We start from the raw sequence: 10,795 nt of genomic DNA on the forward strand, positions 1-10,795 counted from the left end.
TGTAGAATGTACTAGCACAACAAACAGAAAATCTTACATGTAGGCTAAGTTTTACAAAATAGGACATTAAAATGCAATTTCTTTTAGAGAAAAAAGATCAGTTTTCTTTACTGATGAGAGTTTCTAGCCAAATTAGAACTAATTTTGGGGGTGTGCATGCAGATGTTCTGATTTTACGTTGACCTTCTAGCCAAGCAAAGCAGAGAAAGAGAGGAAACATGTTTTAAAGATAAGTTTCCTTCTACTCAAACCTTCTAAGAACCCCGTCTTTGGAGTGCAGGCTTCCTTCGTCAGTAAGATAGTCCTGGGCTTTCTATAACTAACTCTCTTGATGGGATCTTGGACTTGTTTGCCCCTGGATCCATTCCTTGCCCTCCCTCTGGCTCACTGGGGGTCAGGAAATTCTGACCCCTACGGCTTCCTTTCCTAGAGCTTAGTCTCAGGGGAGCTGTTGCTGGCTTCTGCCAATTGAACTTGGGAATGGGGACATTTGGAGGAGACAGGAGATTGGGAAGAAGGGAGCACTCAGGGCACTTCTCTCAACACTGTTTGCCTCCTGCACCTTGTCAGGCAGCTGCTAGGTCTCCTCCATGCCCACCTCCTGCTGCTAAAGCCTGCCACGTGCCAGTTCTTACCTGGTAACCCATGGCTGCTGTGTTTCAATACCCTCTTCATCCTGTGTCCCTCCAGCTAGGGTGGGTTATGGATTGCTCCTGTCCCTAAATCTCCTGTCGCCCCACTTTCCTCTGGTTGGCTTCTGTCTCTTTCATTACCTGTTTCGTGCTTTAATCAATTCCCTGCATCTGAATTCTCCATTTAACGAATATTCCTTGACTGGACCCTGACTGACCCAAGATCTAACATAGACCATCTATCTGCTCCCCTGAATTCTTAGGCAAGTAACACTGCACTCGTTAAAGGATGAGTCTACCTTGAGCCTGCGCTGGGCCATGTCCTGAGCTGGAGGCAGAGAAAAAGTATTTTTATTTGTTTCTGCTAACGGTAGTGTCACAAGACTTCATTACACTGGTCAGCCTAATCTGACCCCTTCTTCAGGCCACACCCTTCAAATTCACCAATACGTGGTGGTTCTCACAAACGTTAATACACTTCTTAGAAAGTCACTAAGGATGCCAGCATCCCCAGATTGTTTCCACGTATACGAATGACATGATCGGAATGCAAGCAGTGAGCTGTTACCATTCTAAACTTCTGTCCCTCTGTTTTCTTTCCATGAAAGGAAGTTTGGGCCCCAAAACAATTCCATATCTTAAAATGGTTTTAGGCAGTTTAAATTAGTTCTGTGAATATCATCTCAATCCTAAAGTATCAAACTAGGGTTGTACATCCTGTGCATTTTTTTGAATTTTATTTTATTATGTTATGTTAATCACCATACATTCCATCATTAGTTGTTTTTTTTTTTTTTTTAAAGATTTTATTTATTTATTTGAGACAGAGAGAATGAGAGAGAGAGAGCACATGAGATGGGGGAGGGTCAGAGGGAGAAGCAGGCTCCCTGCCGAGCAGGGAGCCCGATGCGGGACTCGATCCAGGGACTCCAGGATCATGACCTGAGCCGAAGGCAGTCGCTTAACCAACTGAGCCACCCATCATTAGTTTTTGATGTAGTGTTCCATGATTCATTATTTGCGTATAACACTCAGTGCTCCATTCAGTACGTGCCCTCTTTAATACACATCACCAGGCTACCCCATCCCCCCACCCCCCTCCCCTCTAGAACCCTCAGTTTGTTTCTCAGAGTCCATAGTCTCTCATGGTTCGTCTCCCCCTCTGATTTCCCCACCTTCATTTCTCCCTTCCTACTATCTTCTTTTTTTTTAAACATATAATGTATTATTTGTTTCAGAGGTACAGGTCTGTGATTCAACAGTCTTAACACAATTCACAGCACTCACCATAGCACATACCCTCCCCAATGTCTATCACCCAGCCACCCCATTCCTCCCACCCCCCACCACTCCAGCAACTCTCAGTTTGTTTCCTGAGATTAAGAATTCCTCATATCAGTGAGATCATATGATACATGTCTTTCTCTGATTGACTTATTTCACTCAGCATAATACCCTCCAGTTCCATCCACGTCGTTGCAAATGGCAAGATTTTGTTCCTTTTGATGGCTGCATAATATTCCATTGTATGTATATACCACATCTTCTTTATCCATTCATCTGTTGATGGACATCTTGGCTCTTTCCATAGTTTGGCTATTGTGGACATTGCTGCTATAAACATCAGAGTGCATGTACTTCTTCAGATCACTACATTTGTATCTTTGGGGTAAATACCCAGTAGTGCAATTGCTGGGTCGTAGGGCAGCTCTATTTTCAACTTTTTGAGGAACCTCCATACTGTTTTCCAGAGTGGCTGCACCAGCTTGCATTCCCACCAACAGTGTAGAAGGGTTCCCCTTTCTCTGCATCCCCGCCAACATCTGTCGTTTCCTGACTTGTTCATTTTAGCCATTCTGACTAGTGTGAGGTGGTATCTCATTGAGGTTTTGATTTGGATTTCCCTGATGCCGAGCGATGTTGAGCACTTTTTCATGTGTCTGTTGACCATTTGGATGTCTTCTTTGGAAAAATGTCTGTTCATGTCTTTTGCCCATTTCTTGATTGGATCATTTGTTCTTTGGGTGTTGAGTTTGATAAGTTCTTTATAGATTTTGGATACTAGCCCTTTATCTGATACGTCATTTGCAAATATCTTCTCCCATTCTGTTGGTTGTCTTTTGGTTTTGTTGACTGTTTCTTTTGCTATGCAAAAGCTTTTTATCTTGATGAAGTCCCAATAGTTCATTTTTGCCCTTGCTTCCCTTCCCTTTGGCGATGTTTCTAGGAAGAAGTTACTGCGGCTGAGGTCGAAGAGGTTGCTGCCTGTGTTCTCCTTTAGGATTTTGATGGACTCCTGTCTCACATTTAGGTCTTTCAACCATTTTGAGTCTATTTTTGTGTGTGGTGTAAGGAAATGGTCCAGTTTCATTCTTCTGCATGTGGCTGTCCAATTTTCCCAACACCATTTGTATATAGATCAATGGAACAGAATAGAGAGCCCAGAAATGGACCCTCAACTCTATGGTCAACTAATCTTTGTCAAAACTATTTTCGTTTTTTAACATATAATGTATTATTTGTTTCAGAGGTACAGGTCTGTGATTCAACAGTCTTACACAATTCACAGTGCTCACCATAGCACATACCCTCCCCAGTGTCCATCACCCAGTCACCCCATCCCTCCCACCCCACCCCCCACTCCAGCAACCCTCAGTTTGTTTCCTGAGATTAAGAATTCCTCATATCAGTGAGGTCATATGATACATGTCTTTCTCTGATTGACTTATTTCACTCAGCATAATACCCTCCAGTTCCATCCACGTCATTGCAAATGGCAAGATTTCATTTTTTTGATGGCTGCATAATATTCCATTGTATATATATACCACATATTCTTTTTTAAACTTAGTTTGGACTCTGACATTGAAACATACCTTCATGCCGAGTTTCTAAAAAGAGTTTCTTATAAAGGTTTTTCACATTTTCCCCTATACCTCATCCTATTGTCCTGCTCTTGCTGCTCCCCCTTCCTGAAATGACTGTCTTTTCCTTCTATTTTCTTTTGTTGTGTTATCAATTCTCAATCAAATAACCATCTTTCCAGGAGCGTTCTCTAAACTTTCCTACTCGTCGTCCGGTGATGCTGCCTGTCCCCTGTTTGTGTCCCCATACTGCATTCTATGAAATGTACCCATGTCTCTCTCTGTCTTGACTCAGTCGATAAGCTACAAAATGACAGAACTATGTTTACTTCTTGTAGTCCTGCTGCCCCATAACTTCCTTGGCACTGAGGGATTATTCAAAAAATATTTGTTAAATTGTTGCTGAACACTCTGAAAGTTCCGAGCCTCTCATGTTGGATGAAAATTAATTTTTGAATCATGGAATGAAAGGTCTGTTTTGTTTTGCACAAGGGATATTTTATTAACAAACACATAAGAGACACGGGTTATTTCACAAAATGCCTAGCGCTTGTGCCCTACGTATAGAAAACACTAAGTTTTATTAAGCAACATTGATAAATAGGGAAATAGGCACACAAGAGGGACAGTAGCACTGTAACAAGTTTAGAACAAAGCTTCTCAAATCTCTGCCTTGTTTATCGTCCTTCAGCAGAAGTTGCGTCTTCTGTGTTTGGCTTCCTAAATTTAAGCCCTTATTTTCAGTGTCCATCTAAACATATTCCTACTGCTTTCACCATCAATTAAGTAAATGCCATGGCTCTAACTCATTTCCTTTGAAAAGGATGAGCTCAACCATGCTCTGTTTATTCCATTTATAATGGCTCTCCTTGCACATTTTGGTCCATTGCCTCCAGGGTCATTCCTCATGCATCTGTTTATTCTACCCAATTAGATTCAGATCTTTGTGGTCAGAGGTACTTTCCTTTTCTATCTCCTCACAGCATGGTCACAACATAGGCTTGTGAATTAAATGTCTTCTACATTTCACCAATATGTGTGCTAATCTGTTTAGTTCCTTGTCAAGTGACCATGTTGGTGTGTTCACTTCTGTGGTTACGGCCATGGGCATTTGGTGGTCCACACAGAACACAGCTCTGAGCTCTGCCATTATTCCAGATCAGAGAGTCTGTGGACAAGGCTGGGCAGTGCAGGGACTTCAAGACCCCCTCTGCCACTTTCCTTTAAAACCAGGAATATCCTGAAGCTATTTCCCCCCAGGGACTCACTATAACCCTTCTAGTAGTTCCTACCATTGATAACTGGTTCTCTGTCCTTGAACCTGTTCATTTCTGTCATAGCACTTAGGATAATTTATAACTATATACATATGTAAAGTACATGTAGAATAAGCACATAAAGTAAATAAGCAAGTTAAATGTATACAAATATGTAAAATATATAGTAGATATAAAGTATATGCATGTATAAGTAATATATACCAAAAAAACCCATATGTGTGAGTGTACATATATGTGTGTTTTATATTTTCATTTTCTCTTTCCCTCCACAGATTTTCTTCACCATGACTTGCTTCACCACTTAACACCCAAGCCTAACACAGAGCCTGGCACATAGTACATACTCAGAAATATCTGTTGAATAAATAACACGGCAATGAATGAAGCTATGAGAGCAGAGAATTCTTTCCAACCTTCACCACATCAGCTCTTAGGTTGTACTGACCAAAAAGTGAAATGAGGAGAGAAACAGAAGTGTAGAAAAGTGAAGGAGTCAATGTTCTTCTCTCTACTCCAAAACTTCATAGACTTACAATGTCTCCTCCCAGAAAGAGGTTCCCAGACTTCTCAGTTTGTTTTTATCTGGAGGGAAGAAAGAAGACAAGAAAGTCTTTTCTGTTCACTGTTGTTGGTGCTACCCACTAATAAAAAAATACAAACATTTCAGCAAAAAGTTAACAATTTCCAAATAGTGTAGCAAAAAAAAAAAAAAAAAATGAATTGGACATTCCTACATTTACTGTTGCAACCTTCTGTTTCTTCTCTATAAGCACAATCCTGGCATCCTACAGACACCCACTAAAAAGAAAGAGCTGGACAGTATTATGACAGTGAGCAGCAGAATATGAAAGCTGACAAGGACAGTGAGCCACACCTCCGGATTTCAAGTCCCGGCTCCACCGTTCCCTAACAATGAGATCACAGGCAAGTAGGCAACATTGCTTTGTTTCTGTAAAATGGAGATGATACTAATACCAAACTCACAGGACTTCTTACTGGATTGAAGAAGGTAGAACATGTAAAGCCCTTGGAATAACGCCTGGCACATAGTAAACACTGAGTAAATGCTCACTAATCATATTCTTCTTCTTTGAATTACTCTTTTTGTGACCAATTCCAAATTAAGGCAGGTGTACTTCTATTACAGAATGGATAAATTCCCACTAAGACGGAGCAAGGGAAAAAAGAATGTACATATAAGTGACAGTAAGGGATAAAAGGGAGTATAGCCATAGATGCATTCGAAATGTAAAAGGGCACGGTAGGAAGTCAGAATTCTAAGATTTTGTTATCTTTGAAAACTAAGAATTCTAAGATTTTGTTATGTTTGAAAAACTCCTCTTGAGCAGTTTTTCTTTCATTCTTACTCCTGGTAGAAAGTGTTCCTTCATATACCTTTTACATATCAAATAATGAATTATTTTACCTTTCTTGGTCTAAAAATTTGGAGAAGAGCTGATCACAATCTACTTTTTAATAGCCCCCAGCCAAAGCAAAACAAAAACAAAACACCCCAGCCTTGCTAAGGAATCACAAGTGATTTACTTCAATGATTTCAAACTTGTCCATTTAAAGTCTATTTATATTCCCCATAGTTGTTTGAATTCCTCTACCTCATCAAGAAGGGCATTAAATTTTCCATGTTAACCATGTAACATAAACAATAACACCTTTAGTTCTTTAAAAAAAAAAAAAAAGAGGAAATAATCCTTCTCCACTTGACTGCACCTTTCCCTGCTTATTTGGTTTTTTTTGTTTTTTTTTTAAGATTTATTTATTTGACAGAGAGAGACACAGCAAGAGAGTGAACACAAGCAGGGGGAGTGGGAGAGAGAGAAGCAGGCCTCCTGCTGAGCAGGGAGCCTGATGCGGGGCTCGATCCCAGGACCCTGGTATCATGACCTGAGCTGAAGGCAGACACTTAACGACTAAGCCACCCAAGCGCCCCAGCTTATTTGTTCTTTATGAAAGTATGAAATGTATTTCATTTAACAAATATTTATTTAGTTTCTATTATGTGCCAGGCACTATATTAGAAACTAGATTTTTTTTTAAAGCAAAAAAAGCCAACAAAGATGCAGTGAACAAGACAAAGTTTCTGTTTTCATGAAGCCTAGAGTCTACTGGGTGATAGACATGAAGGAGGGCACGTGATGTAATGAGCACTGGGTGTTATATAAGACTGATGAATCACTGACATCTACCTCTGAAACCAATAATACATTATATGTTAATTAGTTGAATATAAATTTTAAAAATGGAGGAAAAAAGCCTAGAATCTAGAGAGGGTTTGAAGCAATAAACAAAACACATACTATCTCAATTATAAATTGACATCATTGTAGCCCCAGAAATAAGTGGAGAGCTTGAGGTAGAATGATGAGGTGGGTAGAGGGGAGGGTGACAGCTACATTAAGCCAATTACGGAAGGCCTAGCTGAGGAAGTGACATTTAAGCAATACCTAAAGGAAGAAAAAGAAAGAGCCATTCGAATTGCTGGGAGAGGAGCACATTTCATGCAGAAAGAATAGCAGTACAGAGGTCGTGGTGTGAAAACGAACATGCACAAGTCACTGGGTCTGTAAGTGAACACTGGTGAGCAGTGGGAGGGAATGGTGTGAGAAGAGCTAGGAAGGTGAGATCACACAGGGTTTTGAGATTGGGATGTTCTCAGTGCAACCCAGGCACTGTTAAAAGGTATATAAACAAGGAGCTAGTGTAAACAGGATCTATGTTTCAAAAGATAACTCTGGTTGCTGTATGGAGAATTTGTGTAAAAGGGACATCCGTAAAATAAGATAACCTAGCAGAGTATTAGAGTAATACAAACAAGAGAGATTTCCAGCTTAGACTGGAGAGTTGGCAATGGAGATGTAGAGAAATAAATATGAGAAATGCTTAGGAGGTAGAAATGACAAAATTTGATTAATTAGATTGGAAACAGAGGAACCGTGTTCCTCCACACCTTTCATGTGTGGCTCTTAACTTTCTGCCTCAAATCAGGATGATAGCTCCATTTACTGAGAAGGAAAAACTGCAGAAGTACCAGGAGTTCTGTCTTGATCGGGTCAATTTCATGATACTTACATGACACCCCAATGTAGATGTTAAGTACGCATTTGATTATATTGATGTGAAGCTGTTATATAAATGAGCCGAAGATGGCCCCTAGGTCATTTCTTTCTTCACTGCAGGCTGAGACCCATTAGCTCAAAAGCCCGCCAGAGACAAAATCAAATTTTTACACATCCATTTATTTTTAAAATGGGCCAAACAAGCAGATTTTTATAGCCTTTTAGAGCCTGCCTATTTTGCATTATCCTGCAGAATCCCACCCCACATGGGCTAGCACTAGATAAGCCCCGGGCCATGGAGACTCCAAACCCAGGCCGCCCTTCTGAGCTCTCTGACCCCAAAGACTGCCTGCCAGGCTGCCGAGCCACAGCCACACTGCGTACACACAGAAGCTTCTTGCCAACCCTCCCCCCCCCCCCCCCCCCCAAAGAGATCCCTTGTCCTCCTCCTGTTCTGATGAGCAGCCCTGGGCCCTTGTCTGTGGACAGCCTTCTGCTGTGAGGGACGTTCCCAGAGAACCTATCAAAGCAGCTCCCTATTAAGTTTGTGTGTGCTACTGCCACCCTGTGGTCATATCTTTTTCCTTCTCAGCCACAAAATACCTTGAACCTCCCCACTAAGGCTCAAAGGAAAGACCTGCCCTCAGATGTCTACCTGGAAGTAATTAACACAGAGATGGCCCTAAGGCCCTGGGGGTCAGTGACACTACTTCGGGAGGAGTCTACTGAAATAAGGCAGGAAGGCCCAGGGCTAAATCTGAAATATCAGAATGTGAGATCTAGTGAAGAGGAAAAACATGCAAACAGAGCTACTTGGTTAATTCCTACTCATATTCTATCACTCAGGCCAGAAACTGGCTCTTTTAAGACAAAACCCCGTCTCTTCCCTCTTCTCTAACACAGGCCAAGCTGTGTTAGAATGACCACCCTCTTCTCTGTTCCTGTGGTTTTTCTGTTATTGCTGTGCCACATATTATTGGTTATTATTTGTCCATCTCCCCATGAGGCTGACCTTGAGGCAGAACATGGTTCATCTCTAAGTTCTAGGGATCTACCACACCACCTGACGGGAAGTGCAAAATAAGGATTTTCAGACTGACTAAAAGAATCAGTTGCACAGTCTGATGGTACTAGAATGGGTATAGGAAAGGCTAGAGCTGATAATGTGGTGGCAGAGAGCTTCAAGTGGCTAGGTAGGGAACACTTAGGACATCTTTTGGTTTCATGATGATGGTATTACTGGCCACTCCTCTTTCTCATTATGAAGTCAGATTCTACTCTTACCCTATATAAAGACGCTGGGACACTGGGCTCACATGCGTTGCACCTCTATATGCGTATGTATATGTGTGTATCTCTCTATGTAGAGGTAATGGAATAAATGAAAATATTTCAAATAGTTAGGCAGCTAATTTCATAAAAAGTCAAGATGGCATAATACTGAGGACCTTTTTAAAGTATACCTTAAAATAATATTATACTAATTTGGTTTTGCTTCTTTATATGAAATTTAAAATAAAGGAAAAAAACGGCATGTTAGAGGTCAATTTGTATAAGAACTAAATATGAGTCACCTCTGAGACAATTTTCTATTCTTAATTGGAACCTCTTTTTGTGATTTCAGTGCTATATCTTCTGATTCTCATTCAGAGGAGCAAGGCTGGTCCAAGAATGCTATGGATATATTAGATCATTGCTTCCATATATTTTTTACTAAGATACATGTTCATCATTCACAATTTGGCCTTTGAAAACAAAACAAAAAGTAGTATTAGAGAAGTCTGTGACCTCTACATCACAGCATTTAATGACTAAGGTAGAATAAGCATTCATAAATACTTCACAGCAAAAAATAAATAAATGAAATGCATAGAAGATGAGGGAAGCTAATTAAGTAATAGGCATTTATATCCACAAAAGGTCTCTAGACACATGGAAGTACAATATCTTCTACTTCCTTAACTATGAAACAGAATTAGTTGTAAGACATAATTAATGTAAGTTTTTCAGTATAAAAGATAAATAACCAGCAATTTTTTGGATATTGATTATGAGAAGCATCCTGATTTCCAAATTTAAAAAGTGTGACTTATAAATGTTTTCTAAAAACCCTGTGTGTCACAACTAAACTGAACTGAATTAATTTCTATGTCAGGGAGAAATGGTTAGCAAATGTTTTTAGAATTCAGTATTTAAGTTATGTAATTATCTATGATTAGATATAACTGTAGATAATTACATATTAACTTACATAAACATTATGTTTTATTGACTTATTGATACCTGTTGGTGAAAATATTGACTGGGGTTGGTCCCTCCTTTGAGACATAAAATAACTAAAATTACAGACCTAAGTATGAATATCCCACACACCAATTTATTATTGTTGCTACTAGCAAATGTATTTTCATAATGTTTCAGCATTTATAGAATGCTTTCACAATCATTTCTCAGTGATCTTATTTTAACCTTAGATCCATAACAGTAGAGGTTCTAAAGATGATAGAGTTGTACATTTGATTACATACCATATATATATATATATATATATACTCATTTTCTACTTGTTTTTTCCTGATTAAAGTTAGATACAAAAGAGTCCAAATACCTAATAAATCTTTCTGATTGCATAGCTGATGAAGTTTATTTTTTTGGAAGGTTAGGATGGGATTATGGTTGCCAAGAAACCTCAGGGACTTTTCTGAACATACACAAAAGCCAAATTACAAAGACCATATTCTTCACAACTCTGTAAGTTCAAGAAACCAGAACAACTATCTTCTTAATAATGGACAGATCAGTAATATGTATTGAGGCATCTTTTTATAATTCCCAAGTGCTTTACATTTGCATACCAAGAATAATGCCCATATAAATTTTTTTTTCTTATATAATAAATGGTCCTCCAGAGATGAGGAGTTTGTGTATTTTTTTTTTTAACCCAT

At 39.5% G+C, this 10,795-nt stretch overlaps 1 protein-coding gene across 5 annotated transcripts in view; it reads left to right on the forward strand.

The window, feature by feature from the left end:
• The window catches only part of KHDRBS2 (KH RNA binding domain containing, signal transduction associated 2), a 581,162-nt gene extending 574,583 nt beyond the window's left edge, over positions 1–6,579 (forward strand). For 2 of the 5 annotated variants that reach the window (XR_004300184.1, XR_004300190.1), the window contains exon 13: positions 5,049–6,578. The gene's annotated coding sequence lies outside the window, so the exon portion shown is untranslated. Of the gene's footprint in view, positions 1–2,859; positions 2,888–5,048 lie in introns of those variants that run through there. The other 3 variants (XR_004300183.1, XR_004300185.1, XR_004300186.1) reach the window with 3 other exon arrangements.
• Positions 6,580–10,795: the final 4,216 nt, after the last annotated feature.

The sequence above is a fragment of the Phoca vitulina genome, unplaced genomic scaffold, assembly GCF_004348235.1.
Source record: "Phoca vitulina isolate PV1807 unplaced genomic scaffold, GSC_HSeal_1.0 scaffold11, whole genome shotgun sequence".
NCBI classification, from domain to species: Eukaryota; Metazoa; Chordata; class Mammalia; order Carnivora; family Phocidae; genus Phoca; species Phoca vitulina.